We start from the raw sequence: 23,540 nt of genomic DNA, 5'->3' as shown, positions 1-23,540 counted from the left end.
TAAAGTCCTGATTCCTGATGTGATGATATTAGGAGGTGGGGACTTCGGGAGGTATTTAAGTTGTGAAGGTGGAGCTCTCAGGAATTAGATTAGTGTCTACATAAGAAGAGACCTGAGAGCTTGCTGTAACTCTCTGCTTTCTGCCATGTGAGAATACTACGAAAAGAGGGCTATCTGAAAATCAGGAAGAGTGTCCTCATTAGACAACAGACTTGCTGTCACTTCGACCTTTGACTTCCCAGCCTTCAGAACTATTAGAAATGAATTTATCTAGGTGAAGCCACCCATTCTATGGATTTTTTTATAACAGCATAAACTAAGACATACAATAATGTCTAAACATATTTATTGTTTTTTGCATTTTCCTGAAGAGATAAATTTTCATATATCATTTTTTAGTTTTATTATTCTTTACATTTAAAAAATGCTGCCATGTACTCAATAACTGTATTGAAAATATTTATACAAATATATATTATATATTTTAAAATTAACATTATATTAGACAATAATACTGCATATTTGGTGATCTGGTGAGCAATTGCTATTATAACCATTATAAGATCATTAATAAATAAATTAATAATATATTTGTATACATTATTTTAGCTAAAATCTACTGAATTTCTTCTTCGTCACCGGCATTAACTGGGCCCTAAGCTGAGTCCACACTTTCTAGAATGTGAGAGTTTCAACAAGGAAAATAAAAGTATCGCAGAATGGTGGGGGTAGGGAGTTTGGAATAAGTAGTTAGTTTTTCAACAATACTATTGTGAGTTTTGTAGACTCCTACATGTTATAGATTCATTTTTGAAAAAGCAGAATTAAATAATGTAAAGCATCATTCATGGTTTTGTAAATCGTTAATAAAATATTGAAAGTAGTAGTTGCAGCATAGGTACTCAAATTTTCTTGTTTCAGGTTATGGTTTATGGGACCCATGAACATTTAGATTTCAGAAGTGCATGCCTATTATTGACCCCAAGCTGCTGCATGTTTCACACAGATATGATCTACTATATTTAGTATGCAGATATGATCTACTATATCTAGAAGAGAATGTTACCATAAGTCTCAGGGCACTATAGTGTCAAGCATAATATATATGTTACAACAATCGGGAAGAATAAAAAGATTCATTGTTATCAATGTTTACAAATTTCCATACATCCTTACAATGTTTCATTGTTCATTACTTTGTAATAGTAACTATAGAAGAAGAATAGAAAAGAAAAGCATATCTCTCTACAACTTAAATAGGAAAATATATATTGTAATTAGGTATTATCACTGATGATCCTCTTTGTTTAAAAAAAGAGGTGTAAGTATTCTTGATGCAGAAAGGAGAAAAACAATTTATGTCCACAGTGCTTGTCCTTTATTCTCTGATTAGTTGGTTATAATTGAATCTATTGAAAAACTAGATTTTTGTCTGAAATGTGTCTTGGTATCAGATTGGTACATGATTAATAAATTGATATTATAAGGAAATTTATTGTTTTTATTACCATAATAACTGAACTCAAGAATCACTTTGCATGTTATAATACATATTTTATTTTTTCCTTTGTAAATTTATTTGTATGTTGGTCTAGAATGAGGCCCTAGGCAAGGAAAATAACTATATATTTATATTTGAGGGTAGGAGGAAAAGACAGGGAGGCATCCTAAAAGAGCCAGTGGTCAAAAATAAGAATAAAAATGAGTTACCTCCATCTTCAATCAAGTTCAAAAACAAACAGTTTCAGCAATTAATTCATATGCAACTAAGAATATAAGAAAACGTATGAGATGTACTCAAAGATAAGAAGTGTACTAAATATATATACTTAATACATATTACATTTTTACTTTATGTAATCAAGAATTATAAGTTTATTAAATATATATTTTCTAGAAAGAATATACATACATGTAAAAATAGAAATATATTTATTTCACATATATATAAAAAGAATGATTTCTCTATATATTTCTCTGTTAAATGTGTGTGTGTGTGTATAAATATATATATTCCTTTGTAAACCTCTAATTTCTAAGATAGGTTTGCTAGGGGTTAAGGGCAACAGCTTGGTAAGTGTCAGTAAGTCAGAGGATGAGTTGGTTCATGAATTATTCCACTGATTTAACATTATGACCCACTGTGTTTGTCTGGACCTCTTGATAAAAGCATTCTGAAATGCTCAGCACTACACACTAATGCATTTTACATTAAACCTAATCAGCTGGATATCCAGAATCTTGGTTTTTAAATGCCAAGAAGAAAATTTTCTGTATTGTTTTTAAGAGCTAAATTTCATTTTGTTACACTAAAATATTTTTTACGTCAAAATCCTCAAATATCCTATGCTATAATTAATAACCACTGAAAACATATATTAAATTGGAAAATTGTAGATTCAATGAATGTTTTAAATCTTTAAAAATCCTGGCTGGCGCAGTGGCTCACACCTGTAACCCCAGCTCTTTGGGAGGCTGAGGTGGGCAGATCATGAGGTCTAGGAGTTTGAGACCAGCCTGACCAAAGTGGTAAAACCCCATCTCTACTAAAAATACAAAAATGAGCTGGATGTGGTGGCGGGCGCCTGTAGTCCTAGCTACTTGGGTAGCTGAGGCAGGAGAATCACTTGAACCCAGGAGGTGGAGGCTACAGTGAGACGAGATCGCACCACTGCACTCCAGCCTGGGCGACAGAGTGAGACTCTGTCTCAAAAAAATATATATATCCTGTTGACCACTTTCTCATTGCTAAAGCCGTGTTTATCCTTACTTCCTCCTTGTGTAACTATAAAATAACGTATATATATATATATATATATATATTTTTTTTTTTTTTTTTAGACAGAGTCTCACTCTGTCTCCCAGGCTGGAGTGCAGTGTGCGCGATCTCGGCTCACTGCAACATCTGCCTCCCGGGTTCACGCTATTCTCCGGCCCCAGCCTCCCGAATAGCTGGGATTACAGGCACCCGCTACCGTGTCTGACTAATTTTTGTATTTTTAGTAGAGACGGGGTTTCACCATGTTGGCCAGGCTTGTTTTTAACTCCTGACCTCAGGTGGTCTGCCTTCCTCGGCCTCCCAAAGTGCTGGGATTACAGGCATGAGCCACTGTGCCCGGCCTCAAATAACTAATTCCTTTAAGTAGTCAACAAGAACATAAGTTGCTAAAAACTGCAAATGTTACTCTCTCTTCAATTTCCAAATAAATTTTAAGTAAATTAAAATTTAGCTATCGACAGACTTAAATCAATGACACTTAGGATGAATTAAAAAATTTGGTGGAGGAATTTTTCTTCTCTGACTTATAGAATCTCTATTCTTTTACTGTATTACTGCAGGATATTTTAATATTCAATTATCTTTTATTTCTGTAATAGTGTTTTCATTTTCCTTTCTCATGTATACTTTAATAATTATGTCAAAAATTCATGGTGCTTGGAAAGATGTTTTTATTTAAATGTGGTGATTATGTTGATTCATGCTGTTATAATAAAATATATAAATGCAGAAAGAAACATGGGACTGATGGAGGAAATTCCAGAACAGAGAGTGCTGGCCCAACTACAGAGTGTGCTTTTCAGCCTGCTCTCTCCACTCCTTCAGTTTATGGTTGAAATCAATTCAAAAACTGTGAGTGTGTATCACTGACCTTTACCCAGCTTGGGGTATAGCTACAATGATCCTCTAATTAGTACTATAATTACAAGAAAATTGAAGGTTAAAGTAGGTTAGAGTCTTTTCCTCTCCATTTATAGTAATGTAAATATTGAAAATTACAGTTTATCAACTCAATTTTGCATATGTTGTCTTCAGTACTCACCACAAGTTTTCAAATTTGTTATTACTCACATTCAACAAGTCAACAAAACAAATAATGAAAGAGGTTAGGTGATTTGTTCAATTTCTCCCAATTGGTATTTTTCAAGGCTGGATCTGCATGTTGGTCCAGTGTGCTCCTGCCACCTGTTGCCGAGTGTGCTTAGATTTCCCATCCAGACCAAAAAGGCCCTCTTCCTAAGAGTGATGTATCTGCTTGATATACATCTTTCCTGTTTAACAATGAAGTCTTTTAGTTAAAGACATATTTTTATGTAAATTCCAGCTGCTATAATAAAGTACCATAGAGTGTGTGGCTTATAAAAACCAGAAATACATTTTTCACATTTCTGGATCCTCAAAATCAAAGACCGAGGGATGATCAGGTTTTGGTGAAGGCTCTCTTCCAGGCTGCAGACTGCTGACTTCTCACTGTATCTTCACATGGCAAAGAATAAAGAGGGGAAATAAGCTCTTTCATGACTCTTATAAAGGCACAAATCTTCCTTGTGAGGGATCTACCTTCATGACCTTATGTAATCCTAACCACCTCCCAAAGGCCTCATCTCTAAACACCATTGCATTGGGGATTAGACTTCAACATATGAGTTTTGGGTGGACATAAATATTTAGTTCATAACAAAAATCTGTAATTTTACATGTATATACACACACAGACATACATATATATGTATGTATGTGTATAGATAGAGATATAAAATAGATTTTTAAGATATGAGAAAAAGTCAAAAGAGAAGGAAATATTTATGAAAAAAGGGTGACATTATCGTACCCTTGAAAATTGTAATTAAAACTCAATGAATTTTTTTCATCGAGTAGTATTCATCATGCAACACAATCATGTCTCCTATGTCTATTAAGGAGACTTTATATGAGATATGTTTTGCAGCATTTGGGAAGAAAATAAGCAAGAGTTAGTAGTAAAAATACAAAAATTACATAAATAACATAGTTTTTATGTAAGAACTGACTAAATTAGAAGAGACAAAAATCATAAAGGCAACTGAAATAAAGCAGTAATTGTTTTTCAAACCCCTAAAGAAATTGCATAAAATTTTTCCTGCTTAAAGAGAATATAATTCATCTTTTGCAAATCACACTTTTAGAAGAAAATTGATAGTTAGAATGGTAGTTCAGTATAATTTGTTTACACTGTTGCTTTAAAAATATTGTGTTTTTTCATTTCCAAAAAAGATTATTTCTCTAGTCTTAGACTCAGGATCTACACTTTTTCCTCACAAAAATAATGGCAATATTTTGCCTTGTGTGTTCACAAAACAAAAATCTCAATTGTAATAGTATATCATAAAAATTAACATGAATTTTATTTCCAATATGATTGATTTTGTGTTTTCTTTATAGTTCTCACTTTAAAATTTGTAAATAATTTCAAGTGTACAAAAGAATGAGTACAAATAACATTTTTGCCTTGAACTATTTAAGAATAAACTGCTGTCAAATCTCAATATTTCTTTGTTTGACATTTATTCATGATTAGATTTATAGTGTATGTTTGATTTTTGCTTTTAATATTGTAAGGTGACTTTGAAGAAGCTTTTAAAGAAATAAGTACATAATTTCCCTCACTCTTATGATTGTGTTATGCTCATGAAAGATAAAATAATGTCTCTGTAATATGCAAAAGTCCTGTTACATAAGGTCTCATAACATGTTAATATTACTCTATAAAAATCACTTCTAGATTGAAGCAATGAATTAAATGACAATTTAACTTAATCTAGGTGTTCTATTCCTCACACATTGTTTCATTAAGTCAAATATAATAAATTTCATCCATGTAAAGTGCACATTTTGATGAGTTGTGACAGATGTATATACTCATAAAGTCACTGACATAATTAAGATAACAGAATGTTGTCATAATCCCCTAAAGATTCCTTTTGCCTCTTGCTAATTGATTCTTTCCACTGACTTTGGATCTATGTAACCACTAATGATTTGCTTACATTTTATTAACTTTTACTAAATTTAAGATCTGCTATTTATGTTATTTTATGTCTGACTAGGTTCACTTAGCAAAATAACCTAGATTTATTCATGTTGTGGTTTACCAGTATTTTGTTTCTTTGTATTGCTGAGTAGAATTACATTGTACAAATATAACAAGTTGGATTTACCCATATACATGTGGATGGGCATATGGGTTGGTTTCAGTTTGGAATTAGTGAAAAGTAAAAATCCTGTAAATATGTGAAAATAAGTTTTTGTGTATAAATATGCTGTCTTTTTGGTGGGGGTACATGTCTAGGAATGGAAGCAAAACATTATATGCTAAGTATATAACTTTAAAAAAATAAATAAATAGTTGCCCAAAGTGTCATATTTTATGTACCAACCAGTAAGTTTTCATATTCCAAATATTTGTCAACACAGGTTTTTCAACACAGCTGCACCATATTTCTGCTTGGAGACATCTTCCAGAATATTGGCTTGGGAAGAAAACCTAAATTGAGTTTAGCAGATTTCCAGTAGAAGAAAAAAATGTCAGAATTTAGGGAGGCTGAGACTACAGGAAATAGCAAGGCAGAGCTGTGGAAAGAAACAAGCAAGAAAAGAACTCTGGAAATGCATACTGGGTTCCTTCTGGGTCAAAACTAAAAACAGCACACTGGTAAATTTAAAGCCAACCATACTTTAATCATATTAACTATATGTGCTATAAACATTACAGTTGATAAAATAGAAAATAAAAACAAAGCACCTTCCAACTATATGCTATCTACAAAACAGAATGGCTTGAACCACCATCTTATGTACTAGAAGCCGTATTTATGCATCACTTCAAATCCTTGAAAAATAGTACCAATGTTCTCCTTATTGTGATACAATTTTCTGACTCTTCTACTCAACTGATATCCAATAGGTTCATCAAAGTATATTCATTATTGTTGTATCTCTCTTTAAATCTATTATTAATGGATACACAATTATGGATATTATCTTTTTCCCAAAAATATATTTTCTGTACATAAATCCCTCAAAGTAATTATGTTGTGTAATTATAAACATAAAAGGAATAATGTAAAGTACAAAAAAGTAGGAGAGAAACCAGCTTTACTAAACTGACTGATTTTCCTCTCATCATTTTGCTTTTTTCCTTTATTTTAGCACATAGACTAGTTTAACTAAAGAGCAAGGAAGATGATGGCCAGCCAATGTGTTCAGACTTTGTCAGAAATTGAAATACTCTCTGATGTAACAGCAGGTAAATTTTGGAATTTCTTTGTAAACTCAAAACGCCTACATACGAGTCTCTCCATTCCATATCAAAGAGACAATTATATCTACATCTTGGAAAGGACAGAAATTCAGATGTAATGTTCAAATGTGACATCATCTTTTTATCCATTGTGGATTATCAGGCATAAAGAAAAACATAAACTAATACATTTCCAAATTACATGTATACAAAATTAACTTTTAGCAATATTATACTATCTAGTAAACACAAAGAAAGATTTTTAATATAAATTATATCTCTCTTAATTCCAATCAACTTTGTAAAGAATCATGTGCTTTAACGTAATAGCTATAAATTATTTTACAGTTAATTGTCTTTCTGTCCTTTTGTTTCAGCATATTTGTTTCTTCATTTATTCACTTATAAATGTCTTCTAATTTCAGTCAGGTATTCAAATTTTCAACAAAAACTGAATATTTATAATATTACCTGTGAATAAGCTCCAGTGCTGAAGTAGCTAGATTCAAAGGGCTCGTAAGTTAATAGAAAAATAAGTTGCCAAAGCATAGGACTAAACAGTAGTTTCTAATATGTTAAATTATTTTTCATGCTTGGTTGCTTACTGGAAGAGCTTGGCCTTACCAGTCTCTGCAGGCAAAAAACCAGGGTAAAAGATCTCTTTTTCATCTGAGTGTTTTAAGAAATTAAATTATCATGTAAGGCACTCCCTAGGAGAATGTCCTGTTCTCTTTTGTCAGCATTCCCCTTTTCATGACCTTTGAAAACATTTTGCTTTTCAACCATATCTTTCCTCCAACTGTTCTTTAGAAAATAAATTGAAAGTTTGGCTGATGGTGATCATCTAATAAGAAAGACTTTTCAGTGTCAGATTGAAATTGGAGAAACACATTAAAATATGTCATGATTTTAGATATATTTTTCCCCCGAAGCTAAAGCATTTTTTCTCAAGGCTTCTGCTTTTTTCTCCTGAAAAATTAAATTTAAAAAAACCTCCTTTTTCACAAGGTTGTGTGAGCAGATTAAATGAGGTACTCTGTACATTACTTTCTAATATATCACACACTTCTTGATTTTTAGTTTTAGAGAGAAATTTATAAACAGAATTGCTTTTTCTTCCTTTGCTTATACTATAGTGATTTATGTGCATGCTCTTTCCCTTTAAACATAAAATTTTTAAGTTAGGTACCATGTCTGTTTGTTTGCGTAATTACTCATAGCTAATACAATGGTGAATTTCACCCACAAAGTACTCAATAAACGTTAAACAGTGAATGTAACATGTTACATTTTTTAAGTTTTATTCATACCAAGTGGTTATAAATTTATTATTTATGTTGTTTATTACATAAAACATTGGAGGCAGTCATCTTTATTCCCATTTTACTGATGGATAGATATCTAAGACTTTCAAAAGTTAAGTGATGTGCTACATAAGGTCATGTGGTTGACTGTAAGTATGTTTTACAGTTTAGAAAACAGTGTCAAATATCATTATACTTGACCGTCAATACCTCAGTCAGATGGTTAATATAATTATAAATAGTGATAGGTTATGTTGATGACATATACCCTTGATATATTATGAAAATGACACTTTGCCTCTGTTATTTTTCTGCTGAAAACACATAACCTCAAGAACAGTCATGATAAAAACATCAGAAAATTTTCAGTTGAGAAACGTTCTTTAAAATAACTGACCAGTAGTGTTCAAAACTGTCAAGGTCATAAAAAACAAGTCTGAGAAACTGTCATGGCCAAAAGGAGGTTAAGGAACATGATGATTAAATGTAATGTGGTGTTCTGAATGATATTCTTAAACAGAAAAATGGCACTTCATAAAAACTAAGGAATCTTAATAAAGTAGAGACTTCAGTTAATAATGCATCAACCTTATTTATTGTAATTTATTAACCTAATTTATTATAGTTTATTAATTGTAACAATGTACCATAGTATTAAAAGATGCTCTAAAAATTTGAAATTCCTCATTGCTGTCAAGTTTTGTGATGAATCTAAAAAGTTTAGTTATACCTAGTTTAGTAAAAATCTTAAAGATGGATTGACACATTTTAAGCAGGCAAAGAAGATACTTGCTCTTTCTTACATTTTCATTAGCCACTATAGCTAAGCTTTAAATTATTTAACTGACTCATGTGCCTGCTGACAATAGCTTCTTTTCAATAGTACATCAGTTAAATAAAGATAGATATTGCCCTGAAGTTTTTTTTTTTTTTTTCAATAATAACAGCCCTTTATATTGGTGTGATGCTTATAATGTCCGAAGTGCTTTTACATTTGTTTCTTGATTAAATTATTAAGAAAGAATATTTCAAAAAGTCAGCAGTCTTCAAAACTATTCCCATTTATGTGGTGACCTTTCACATTATCTCCATTTACACCAACGTTCTTCCAAAGTGGATGCTCTGTTGTGCTTCTCATATTCTTCCTCCAGGGTAAAGGCACCATTTTCCCAGGTACTAGGAGTCTTTAGTGCTACTAGTTCACAGGAAAATGCAGTCTGCACAAGGAAGTTTGCTCTTTCATTTTCTGCCCCCTCTTGGGGGCACTCTGCATCCCATTTATTAATCTATCTGGAATTCAAAATTCCATGCCATTTTCTCTTTCTGGGAAATTCTGAAGTTTCATGCCAATTTCTATTACTTCTGTAGTTATCTTTGTAACTGTATCTTAGTTCAACATTTCTGTTGTTCCAGTTCTGCTTCCTTCACTCCCAGATAGTTGTTGTTATCATGAGTCTCCAATGAACCTGCTGTATCCCTGCTGCATATCTCTTATTTGGGGTAATCTTCCTAAAAAGCAGAATGTCAAGCTGCAAGCCTGATTATTCCAACTTATGCAGAAATAGAAGTGTCCTAAGGTAAGAATGAATGAACCTATGGGTAATGAGAAATAACATAGATGATTATCAAGAACACGAAAAGAGGTCTGTGGAAGAAACGTGGGTGTATCTATGTGAGTTGGAACAAATTGTGAAGATCTTTGTATTGCATTTTAAGTTTACCAGTAAGGATTCATCATAGAAGAGTCAGTCCCAAAAAGCCACACAGAAGCGATGACTTGGCAAGTTCTCATTATCCAGGTTCTGTCACTGGCTACCCCATAGCAGGCACAAAGTACATATGTGAAGTGGACATAGTGTTAGAGATACAGAATATCCATGGATTAACAGCATAACTTCCCACCCACAAAAGCTAATCTAGTTAATGCTGCTGCAGAATACCAAATATCTAAGAAACAGAGACCTTTGACAGGGTATGATTTTTCAAGGAGAATTTCCAGCTACTTCATAAAAATCTGGTACATGCAACACTCTCAACCTGGAAGGAAAGTTGGTTTGTCATTATTATAACATGTATCTTTCTTTCCTCTGTGCAAGGCATTGTAAGCACTAATATCAGAGGATTTACTGAATGTTTGAAATGTGATCTGATAATCCATCAATACCATTTTTTAAAACAAAAGAGTCACTTTACAGCAAAGGAGATATGGTGGTACAGATATGACGATGGGACCCATAAATACTGTTATGTACTGCACTGCCAAAGATGAACAGGCAATAAAAAAAGCCAGCATGCTGTCAAGAGTAATTAACCCTGATAATCAAGGGGAGGTAGGGCTGCCATTATCCTATTGACCCACAGCTCTTTATTTTAAAAATGGCCCTGTACTCATTATTCTTCTTTGTTATAAATTAGTTCCATTTATACCTGTCTGTTTCTAGAGATTCTATTCTGTTCAATTTTTTAATTTACCATTGTGCTAATATCACATTTCTGTGCTTATTGTAGTATGTAATAAGCCATGTGTTCTAGTAGAATAGATTCTCCATCTTGTTCTTTTAAAAATGTTTCCTGACTTTTCCTGACCATTTTTTATCTCTTGTAAATTTTAGGATTTGTTGGTAAATGTTCACAATAAATACTGCTTGCATTTGTGGGACTGTATTGAATCCATGATTGTGTTAGAAGCAATTGCTGTCTTTGCAATGTCTTCAATTCATAAACTCAATATGACTTTATTTATTTATGAAATTTATACAATTTACAATTTTCTCTGTAGATATCCATCTCATTAGGTTCAATTCTAATCCCTTCATACATTTATAAATGCTATCTTTCTTCTAAAATTTCACTTTCCAAATATTATTGCTTCCATATAGAAATAAACTTGGTTTTCACGTCAAGTTTAACTTGTATCTATAGCCAATATCAAAGTTGACGTTTAATTATAAGAATTCTATAAGTTACATCTGCCTTTGGATTTTTAGACAATAATTTGTTTGAAAAATTACAGTCATATGTTTTATTCCAATTCTTATGTAATTTATTTTCTATTTCTGTTTTCTTTCTCTGCTTAACACTCTTAGCTTGGGGCAAGATGGCCGACTAGACACAGCCGGTGGAACTGCCGCCAGCAAGGGACTGAGACAACTGGCGCACTCTTAACAAATCATCCGATGGAAGGCATCAGGAGTGGCAGAAGGAAGATGCAGAAGGAAGCTGGGCTGAAAAGGGAGGAACATTGCACGGGGCTACCATGCGCCAGGACTTGTTCCTGGCCCCCAAGGACTCTCAGGGAACGTGTGAGTTGAACTTGCAAGGAGCAACCTGTTCTAACCACGGACCTCTGGAATTCCAGCTGCAGGAGGCCCCTCAACTACCATGGACACTCAGGTTGGCAGCCAGAGCTGCTTAGAGAAGTGGTAGGGGCAGCAAGCCAGCTGATGTGGAACCTACGGAGTTTGGTGTGAGAACATCTGTAGCGGAGCACGGTCAGGGACTGCCATCCCTCTACGCTTCACAAGCTTTCATAGGAGACTTTAGTTCTAAGGAAACAGTCGGACTTGAACTCTGCACAGTGGTCTTGACCATCAGACAAGGTTGGCCCAACATGAGCACCCTTTGGTTTGCTGGCCTCTCCCAGGGCCTGAGGCTGGCAGCACCTGCTTGCAGGGAAGCCTCAGGTACCCTGAGGGCCTGCATCACAGCTTCTGTGCTGGCAGGCCTTCCATGACAGGGGGGGAAGAGCTCCAGAAGCACAGCTGCCATGGCCACACACCAGCCTGCCCACTCCCACCCCACACTACAGCTTCCCGTGGGTCTACAGCAAACACCCGCATCACTTTGCTGACACATATGTGCACAGATGGGTTTTGCTTTCTTTACCTTGCCAGCATACATGTGTAAGTGCACCCTGCCATGCTACTGCTGCAAGAAGAGTGCAGTCCACACCACCTACCACCACCATGGCAGTTAGAACCTTGGTGGTCCCAGAGCCAACCGGTCCTACACCGACCATCACTGGCCTTTTTGCCAACACTGCCATGGGAATGAAACTAGGCACAAGGAACAGCAGACCTCCGCACCCTGAGTGACCACCCCTGCCTGTGGCACATAGAAAACACAAAGAGAATGCACACAGACCTGTGCCCATCAGCGCCCGCCCCTATTGCCAACACTGCTGCAAATACAATCACCAGCAGGGGCCCCTGCCCCCATAACTTGCCTTTCCTCTGCCACTGTAGTCTACACTTGAGTGGAGACAGGCATGCAGGCACCCGCTAACACCCTGCTGTAGCTGACCAGCATGCAGCCCACTGTGCTGCTGCTGCTGGCACACGCAAATGAGGATGTATTCCATTGTCACCAAACTAGAAAAGTCTTTGACTGGTACCACCCATCAGAATGTAGGGACCAGTGGTTGGAGAGCACCATGGCTCTCTCAGTGCAAAGGGATTCGTAACCTCAAGGAGACAAACAACAAAGTTTGCTGGATACAAGTTCCCCAGAATTAAAGCAGGCAATCCAAGAGTTTGGTAGCTGGGTGTTGGCTACCTAGAATCTTCCAGAAATGAAGCAAGTTGGCTGAATTCACCTTATACCACAATTATGTCCTCAAAATTATCAAATAGGATAAAAGAAAAAAATGCATCCAAAAGGCAACAATTTCAAAGATTGAAGGAACATAAGGAACATAAGTCCAAAAAGATGAGAAAGAACCAGTGCAAGAACCCTGAAAACTGAAAGAGCCATAATGCCTTCTTTCCTTCCAATGACCACACCACCTCCACCACCTCCTCTCCACGGGTTCTGAACAAAGCTGAGATGGCTGTAATGACAGAAATTGAATTCAGAGTATGGATAGGAGCAATGCATTGAAAACCAATCCAAGGAAGCTAAGAATCACAATAGAATAATGCAGGAGCTGACAGACAAAATGGCTAGTATAGAAAATAATGTAAAGGAATTCATTACCAGAAGACATGCCTTACAAGAGCTCCTGAAGGAAGCACTAAACATGGAAAGGAAAGAACGAAATAGCCAGTATAGAAAAGAATGTAAGGGAATCCATTACCATCAGACCTGCCTTACAAGAGCTCCTGAAGGACGCACTAAATATGGAAGGGAAAGAACATCACCAGCCACTATAAAAACACACTTAAGTACACAGACTAGTGACATTATAAAGTAACCACATAAACAAGTCTACATAATAATCAGTTAACATCATGATGACAGAATAAATGCATATATATTAATATTCACCTTGAATGTAAGTGAGCTAAATACCCCAAGTAAAAGGCACAAAGCAGTAAGCTGGATAAAGAACAAAGACCTATTGGTATGCTGTCTTTAAGAGATCATCTCACATGCAGTGACACCTTTAAAATCAAAATAAAGGGATGGAGAAAAACCTACCAAGCAAATGGAAAACAGAAAAAAAGCAGGAGTTGCAATCCTAGTTTTACAAAGAACAAGCCCATGACCAGATGGATTCACAGCTGAATTCTACCAGATGTACAAAGAAGAGCTGGTACCGTCCTTGCTGAAACTACTCCAAAAAAAATTGAGGAAGTGGGATTCCTCCCTAAATCAATCTATGAGGCCAGCATCATCCTGATACCAAACCTGGAAGAAACACAACAAAAGAAGAAAACTTCAGGCCAATATCCTTGATGAACATTGATGCAAAAGTCCTCAAAACAACAACAACAACAACAACAACAACAAAAAAAAAAACCTTGCAAACCAAACCCAGCAGCACATCAAAAAGCTTATCCACCATATCCACCATAATAAAGATGGCTTTATCCCAAGGATGATAGGTTGGCTCAACATAAATAAATCAATAAAAATGATTCATCACATAAACAGAAATAAAGACAAAAACTAATGATTATAGATGCAGAAAAAACTTTTGATAAAAGTTAATACTTCTTCATGTTAAAAACTCTCAATAAACTTGGTATTGAAGGAACATACCTCAGAACAGTAAGAGTTATCTACGACAAAACCACAGCCAACATCATACCTGAATGGGCAAAATTTGGAAGCATTTCCCTCAAAAACCAGAATAAGACAAGGATGCCCTCTCTCACTACTCCTATTCAACATATTATTAGAAGTCCCAGCCAGAGCAATCAGGCAAGAGACAGAAATAAAGGGCATCCAACTAGGAAGAGAGGAAGTCAAAATATCCCTCTTTGCAGACATGATCCTTTATCTAGAAAATCCTATAGTAAGGACCCAAAAACTCCTTAAGATGATAAACAACGTCATCAAAGCCTCAGGACACAAAATCAGTGTACAAAAATCACTAGCATTCCTATACTCCAACAAGGGTCAAGCCAAGAGCCAAATCAGGAATGCAACCCCATTCACAATTGCCACAAAAACAATAAAATACCTGGGAATACAGTAATAAAGGAAGTGAAATATCTATGCAAGGAGAACTAACAAACACTGCTCAAAGAAATCAGAGATGACACAAACAAATAAACATCCTATGCTCAGCTCATGGATTAGAAGGATCAATATTGATAAAATGGCCATACTGCCCAAAGAAATTTTTCAATTAAATGCTACTCCTATTAAATTACCAATGACATGCTTCACGGAACTAGCAAAATCTATTTTAAAATTTATGTGGATCCAAAAAAGAGCCTGAATAGTCAAGACAATCCAAAGCAAAAAGAACATCTAGCTTAGGATACCTCCTAAGCTGGAGCCAACACACTACCTGACTTTGAAGTATAATACAGGGCTACAGTAGCCAAAACAGCATGGTCATGGTACAAAAACAGACACCTAGACCAATGAAGCAGAATAGAGAGCCCAGAAATAAAGCCACACAACTACAACCATCTGATCTTTGACAAAGCTGACAAAAACAAGCAATGGGGAAAGGATTTTCTATTTCATAAATGGCCCTGGGATAGCTAGCTAACCACATGCAGAAGATTGAAACTAGACCTTTCCTTATTACCATATACAAAAATTAATTCAGTATTTAAAAAATACCTAAATGTAAAACCCAAAACTATAAAAACTCTGGAAAACAACCTAGGCGGTACAATTCTGGACATAGGAACAAGCAAAGATTTCATAAAGAAGATGCCAAAAATTATTGCAATTAAAAATTGACAAGTGGGATTTAATTATACTTAAGAGATTTTGCACAGCAAAAGAAACTATCAGCAGAGTAAACATACCACCCACAGAATGGGAGAAAATTTTTTCGAACAATATATCTGACAAAGGACTAATATCCAGTATCTATAAGTAACTTAAAAAAATTTACAAGAAAAAAAACAAACAAACAGGCAGTGTGCAGTGGCTCACAGCTATAATCCTAGCACTTTCGGATGCCAAAGCAGATTGATCACTTGGGCCTAGGAGTTTCAGGCCAGTCTGGATAACATGGTGAAACCACATCTCTACAAAATAAATAAATAAATAAAAATAAAAATAAAAATTACAACAACAAAAAAAAGCAGGTGTGGTGGTGTGTGCCTGTAGTCCTACCTACTTGGGAGGCTGAGATGGGAGGATCCCTTGAACAAAGGAGACAGAGGCTGCAGTGAGCTGAGATTGCACCATTGCCCTCCAGCCTAGATGACAGAGTGAGATCCTGTTTCAAAACAAACAAATAATTCCATTAAAAAGTGGGTAAAAGATATAAATGGACACTTTTCAAAAGAACACATATATTCAGCCAACAATCAAATAAAAAGAAGCTCAACATCACTGATAATTAGACAAATGCAAATCAAAACCAAAGAGAGAAACATCTCACACAAGTCAGAATGATTATTATTAAAACTCAAAAACTAACAGATGCTGCCAAGGTTGTGGAGAAAAAGAAACACTTATACACTGTTGGTGGGAGGGTAAATTAGTTCAACCATTGTGGAAGACAGTTTGGCCATTCCTCAAAGACCTAAAAACTGAAGTACCATCCAACTCAGCAATCTCATTACTGGGTATATATCCAAAGGAACATAAATCATTTTATCATAAACACACATGCACTCCTATGTTTGTTGCAACACTATTCACAATAGCAAAGACATGGAATCAGCCTAGATGCCCATCAAAGGTAGAGGGGATAAAGAAAATGTGGAGGGGATAAAGAAAGTGTCTGGGATTACAGGCACAGGCCCAGGCCACCACGTCCAGCTAATTTTTGTATTTTTAGTTGAGACGGGGTTTCACCATGTTGGTCAGGCTGGTCTCAAACTCCTCACCTCATGATCCGCCCGCCTAGGCCTCCTTTTAAAGTTCTGGGTTTAGAAGCATGACCCACCCAATACGCCCAGCCAAATGCTTCCTTTTTAAATTTCTTCCTCTCCTTCTCCATCTCTCTCTTCTGTTCCCCACCTCCACAGTTTGGAAGTAGCAGAGCACCTGCTTATGAATGCTAAGACTATAATATTAAGGGAGACTGCTAAAATATTAAGTTACTTTCACGCATGCAACCTGAAGTATGTTATCTTACAAGAAAGCTGCATTTAGGTACCAAAACTCGAATGCAATGTATATGCCAGATTTATTCTCTTCCAATGTAGAGATCTTAGAGTTTTTTTTTCTTTTTTTTTTTTTTTTTGAGACGGAGTCTCACTCTGTTGCCCAGGCTGGAGTGCAGTGGCGCAATCTCAGCTCACAGCAAGCTCCGCCTCCCAGGTTCACGCCATACTCCTGCCTCAGCCTCCCCAGTAGCTGGGACTACAGGAGCCCGCCACCATGCCCAGCTAATTTTTTGTGTTTTTAGTAGAGACGGGGTTTCACCGTGTTAGCCAGAATGATCTCGATCTCCTGACCTCGTGATCCGCCCGTCTCGGCCTCCCAAAGTGCTGGGATTACAGGCGTGAGCCACCGAACCCGGCCAAGTTTTCTTCTTAATTTACTAGAATTTATGTTGTGGATCTTTTGTAGAAAACCTGATGTTTTGCTGAGCCACATGTAACTAGACTATTTTTAATAGAAAGAACACAGTTTTCAGTTCAGCAGAGGAATAAAGGACATACTCAGGTCGCTTAATAGTTGCCCATCCCCTGGTCATGCCTGCCCCAAAGATTACTTTTCTCCTTTCCCCTCCTCAGTTTTCTGAAAAAACATGTGAGCCAAAAGAGTTGGTTACATAAGTTAGGAAACTATCATAGAATATTACTTCTTTGATTCAAAGTATAAATTGTTCCCGCTTTCCAGTTCCTTGGAACCTCAAGTGTGATTTTGAGTCTAAATTATTGGGATAATCATCTCAATTCCTCATTTCCCTCAGTTATGAAAATTCGCCCTGGGTGTTTTATGTGAATGAGAATATGTAATTGAGCTGTTAAATGAATATAAGCTTAGGACATTTAAAAATTTTAATAGAATTATTTGGTGTGTGCACTTAATACCACCGGACCCTTCCAACCGTTTATATAAATGCAACTACTAATCACTTATATTAGAATGAACTGATATGTCAGTAGCACCATCTTTAAACTCTTGAGGCTTTCATCTTCTATATGAGGTATTTAATTTCATGCTCTAATAAAACTGCTGATTTATATTCTCTACTAACTAATCCTTCTGACTGTTCAATAATAATTAAATTGTATGGTGTTTTCCAAAAAGACAATTTTAAGCTGTTACTGGAAAGAGAAAAGAGCTGCTTGCATAAATGTCAGCTGGCTTTGTTGTTTGTTAATGTGGCTAAAAGTCTTTACTAAATTGAAATATGTCAATTTTAGAGTGTAGAAGTTTAGAAACTTTTCAGTTAGTTTATGCTTTATACTTTTATTATGTTTCAGTGCAAAATTTAAATAAACAACTCAGAATTTCCATTATTTTCTGTGGCAAAATAAATCACACTATTTGTACTTGTCTATTCATTTATGTAATCTTTCATAACTCCAACCAAACAAAACTACTTAAATACCTAATTCATTTCCTCAGTTTGATCTTTTGTTAATTTTTAAATCCCAGAGTATTATTGTGATTGTTATTTAATTTGATGTTTTTCATTTTTGAGTTCATGGCATTCTAGCTTACTCTTAATAAAACCAAAATTCATGGTTTCAAAATTTAATTTCAAAAAACTACACATTATGTTAAAAATTTAAAAAAGTTTTAAAAGAGTACATATTAGACCAAAATTTTAGATTTTCTCTAAAATTTGGTTACTATACTGAGTTTAGATTATCTGCTTTAGAAATATGTGATTAAATATGCATAAACAGTACTATGAATATATGCTTGTATATTTTTTTCAGATTATAAACCTAAAGAAATGTAACATTTTAAACATTTAAATATTTTAAAAGGAAATTAATATTTCTGCTTTTGATTTAGGTTCTACTGACTTTGAGTATTTGAATTATTTGTTGGAATGGTACACCTAAGCAAACATATTATGCTGTTTCTCAAAGAAATCAGTTCTTTCAATTCAAAGCAAACTAAAGATCTGGTATGTGCTGGGTAATTTAAAAGAGAATAGTGAGTGAATTTCTTTGCTAGAATGTGTTAAGTTTTAGGTATGTTCTGCTCCTTACTTCTACTCATATTTGCTAGATTGTATTGAATTATGGAGGAATGTAGTAATGTCTATTTTAGGAAGAAAGAAAAATACCGTTTCAGATATCTACTTTTGAAATACTACAAATATCATATTTACTTTTCACCTAAATTAACTATTTTGGTTTTGTTTTTATTTATTTACTTATTTATTTATTTTAATGGCATACTCTCCTAGATATATGGGTGTTTTATCTTCTTTTATCTCTACGAAAATATTGAGTTTTAAAAAATATTTCCTGCTTCTTGTTTGGACTACCTGCTGCAATTTGTTTGTCATTTAGTTTGATTTTACTCTTTTTCGTAGCATATAATTTTCTCTAATTTTGGCTATCTTAGCTGGCAGGTTATGTTGAAGAGTAAGACAGGGAAAGAGACTACTATGCATTTGTACAGGAAGGCTAATCAAAGGGTCCTCAATTTAGGGTGTGGTATTATTGAGTTTTCCCTTGAGGACAAACAAATACCATTAACTAGATGCTTTTCTTTGGTATTACTATTTTCTTCATTTAAAAAACTATCATTCATCTTACGTGTTGGCGAAAGGTTGAATTTTTGCATGCTAGATTTAAAGTAGGAGAATAGAGCTGGAACAACGGCCGCATCATTAAATTATCACATTCTCTTTTAATCTTTCTATTTTCCATATGGTAGTCCCACCTCAGCTGTGCCTGCTTTCCTTAAGTACATATTACCTCTGGTGGGTAATTTTCTAGAAGCCTATTTCTATCTTTCAAACCATTCTCCTTTATTAAACCTTGCAGCCACTTTGAGGGCACTTGGTGTCATAAGAATCTGAACCTATCCTAGATTTTGCAAGACACATAGATGATATCTGAGCTTCCTATTGGTTTTTTATCTCTGCTTTCTCAGTGCAAGTCAATTATCACGAATTTATTTGCTTTTCAACTTTCAAGAAAAAAAATTTAACCTGCCATTTTTCTACTATTCCTTTCGTTCTTGTAAACTGCATGCTTTCCTCCTTTTCAGACCTTTTTATTGTGTTTTTTATTGTTGCGAATTCAGAAAGTATTAAGGAAAACACATGTTAAATCCACCATCTTTAAGTGAAAGACTTTATTTTAAACTATGTAAGGAAAATAAGAGAAATTTACTATTTTCATTTGTTTTAGTTAGTTATTTTATTTTTTAATTTTTATTGTAAGTTCAGAGGTACAAGTCCAGTTTGTTACATAGGTAAACTTGTGTCATGGGGATTTGTTGTACAGATTATTTCATCACCTAGGTATAAAGTCTAGTATCCATTAGTTATTTGTCCTGACCTTCTCCTTCCTCCCACCCTCCACCCTCCAAAAGGCCTCAGTGTGTGTCATTTCCTTCTACGTGTCCATGTGTAAAAGACAGAAATAGCCCTTGACCCAGCAATCCCATTACTGGGTGTATACCCAAAGGAATATAAATCATTCTATTATAAAGACACGTGCACACATATATTCATTTCAGCACTGTTCACAATAGCAAAGACATGGAATCAACCTACATGCTCATCAATGATAGACTGGATAAAGAAAATGTGGTACATATACACCATGGAAAACTATACAGCCATAAAAAATAGTTCTTTGCAGGAACATGCATGGAGCTGGAAGTCATTATACTTAGCAAACTAACACAGGAACAGAAAACCGAATACCACATGTTCTCACTTTTAAGCAAGAACTAAATAATAAGAGAAAATTATTTGAGAAAAATATTTTAGAAAGTTAAAATATAATAAATATATTTCCTCAATTAGAATGCTTCAATATATATTTTTCTAGAAATAAAACAAAAAGTTATATATCCCAATTTGACCAAGGGTGCTCTTTTTTGGGGGAAAGAAGCTAATATCATTTTGATTGTACTAGTCAAGAAAATGTCATCATTAGTTACTAATATGTTCCTCAAAGTTCTAGGTTCTAAGGATGAAAAAAGAGTTATAAGCCAAAATTCTTCCCCTTACGAGACTTATAGTATGACATAAAACTCTCTCTGGAAGTTTCTTTTGATCTTAATTTTTGGTGATTCTTATAACTCAATTGGCATTTTTTTTCTTTAATTATCTTGTTAGCGTTGCTGTGTGATTGGAAATTCAGTTACTTTTCAGTCTTAAGTAAAATTTTCAACATTGATTTTCTTGTAAAACTTTTTTTTCAAAAACTGCAGTTTTGATGGACAGTTTTCTTGTATTTAAAATTTCTTAAGGTCTTTGATTCAAAGTAGGGGAGTAGATTTTAGACATTCAAGTGTACCAGAGGAAGTAAAGCTGAACAAAATGCTAGAAAATGCAAATACTGAATCTTTCAGTAATAACATCCAGTTCTCCATTATCTCAGTTTCTTCAGCAATAGCTTTGGAATTGTGTATGTTGGTTGAATATTTAATGTGTCTCTTAAATCTAAGGAAAATACTACTTGATATTCATAGGTCATTTATTAATTTTCCTGATAACTGTCTTATTGCCATTATGAATTAAGATGTCTGTTTTGTTTGTTTGTATCACATTGTTCATAAATAATGTTGCCTCAAATTTGCATTATGTAGTATTATACCTTCAAATGTATATTTGGTTGAAGTTTTTTGTTTTTTATTTAACAAGGACTTTATATTTTGCAGAGATATTTTTAGATTTCCCAATCTTGAGAATTTTTAGATGCTTCAGAAAGGATCTACAAAATATAAAATAACATGGAAAACAGATGAAGAAAAAAATGAAATAAAGTAGATCTGAAAACAAAATTGTTAAAGTTCCCAGGAAACCCAGAATAATTGTATATTTAGATACTTTAGTTTATCTTTTTTTCTGTGATTCCATAGTTAATTCACCTTTGTAAAATCATCCTATTCTCTGTTATTTCTTTGCTTATATTTTCCTTTTAAAAATTATCAAAATGAACTGTTGCCTGTAACCATAGCATGCTCAGATGTTTTTCATGTAAAACATTGCAACCCTGTCTGCTTTGTTGGATTGGTCAAATTTGACTCATCCATTAAATCAAGAGTTAGAAATGGGAGACTTCCTCTTGATGTTGCAGAAGTGAACACTCCACATGAAAGCAGGACTGCAATGGACTGTAAGCAAGGTTTGCTTTAGAGAGCAGGATTCTGTTATTAACATAGAATTTGGAAACCCAAATATAACACAGGCATCATGTTCGCCAATAGGCTCACTATGAAGATGTATAAACATAATGAGAAACAATCTTGGCCAGGATCATAGAGCTTGTCATTAACCTGGCCAAATTATGAATACAGAAATTCAGATTTACCAGTCCATTTCTCCTATGGCTTTTAGTAGTTTATAGATAATATTTAGCTTAAACAAACAAACAAACAAAGGGCCATTCAGAAGCATTGGAATATAGCCATTATACCCGTGACCAGTCAGTATACTTCGTATTAAAAAGGTTTTTCAGCAAGCGTATTTATGCATCCCTTACATGAATGAGAGTAAATTACTTAAAGGTGATTCAGGCCTTTATTATATAATTAGATCTTAACAGATATTTATATCTTTAAATGATTTAAATACATGAAATGTAGGGAGGTGCCAGACATTATATCAGAGGACAACTAAAATATTTATATTATTACTAAAATGGTTCTTTTTTATTATCTCAAAACAGTTACTAAATATTTTAAACTACAGACAGCAGAATAACATGTTTATTGCTTTTCTTTCATATTTTTATCTTCATAGATATAATTATTTTCTCATAATGCAGCTACCAAATTCAGATACTATGATTTCTTTCTGTCTCTCCCTCTCTCTGTGTATGTATATATGTTATATGATATATGCATATATGATTTGTTTATAAATACAAATGATTATTTGTATTTTATTTATAAACATGATTTATTTGTATTTACACACAAATATACATATATTTGTGTTTATATATTATATGACTTTCATTAAAATTTTGCTTTGCCACATTGTGTCAGATTGTTTCAATTAAGATTTTCAAGCGTACATTTGATTTCACTTATTATGTTCCATTGATATTTTACTTACATATTTAAAGTTTTTTTTCTCTTTTTCTTATTCTTTTACACATGCCTACTTCCTGATGCCAGTCACTCTAATTGCTCAAGGGAGTTCTTCTTCTTTGTAATTTAGGCAATTTTGACATGTTTTCTCTATATTTGAAATATCCAGGCTAATGTACAAATACCTCAATTTTTTTTTCATTTATTAACTCTACCAGTAAAGGTAAATAATTTTAGAAACATAAGCACTAGCTTGAATCTTGGGATTAGAAACTAGCAATATCTTTTTATTTTTCTGGATCTGAAGGCCTCTGTCATTAATTTACATATGAAATTATTTTGGTTGTATAATCCTAACAGAATTATACGTGTAGATATATTTGTCGTTCCTTGAAATGAAACAAATAAATACGAAATGTGTGATCTCTAGGTCTGGCAAATAATTATTGAAGTAGTATGGGAAAATAATTTCCTGTTAGCTAGGAATTGAATTCCACTCTAAGACAGAAGAATCATTTTAATTAAAAATATTAATTTATTCCTTGGAGTAGAATATAAGTTTTTCAGATTATTGTTTAATACAAGCCACTGAAAGCAAGATTAGTTGATCTGCTTAGCATTAGAA

General features: G+C 34.2%; 1 long non-coding RNA gene across 1 annotated transcript in view; it reads left to right on the top strand.

Moving 5' to 3' along the window:
- Positions 1-23,540, top strand: part of LOC112130515 (uncharacterized) — a 76,527-nt gene that overhangs the window by 41,310 nt on the left and 11,677 nt on the right. The window contains exons 3-4 of the long non-coding RNA XR_002912778.3: positions 9,776-9,939; positions 11,449-11,664. This is a non-coding gene — a long non-coding RNA (uncharacterized LOC112130515). The remainder of the gene's footprint in view (positions 1-9,775; positions 9,940-11,448; positions 11,665-23,540) is intronic.

This window comes from Pongo abelii, chromosome 22 (assembly GCF_028885655.2).
Source record: "Pongo abelii isolate AG06213 chromosome 22, NHGRI_mPonAbe1-v2.0_pri, whole genome shotgun sequence".
Lineage (NCBI taxonomy): Eukaryota > Metazoa > Chordata > Mammalia > Primates > Hominidae > Pongo > Pongo abelii.
This window is presented reverse-complemented; position numbering and strand designations above follow the sequence as displayed.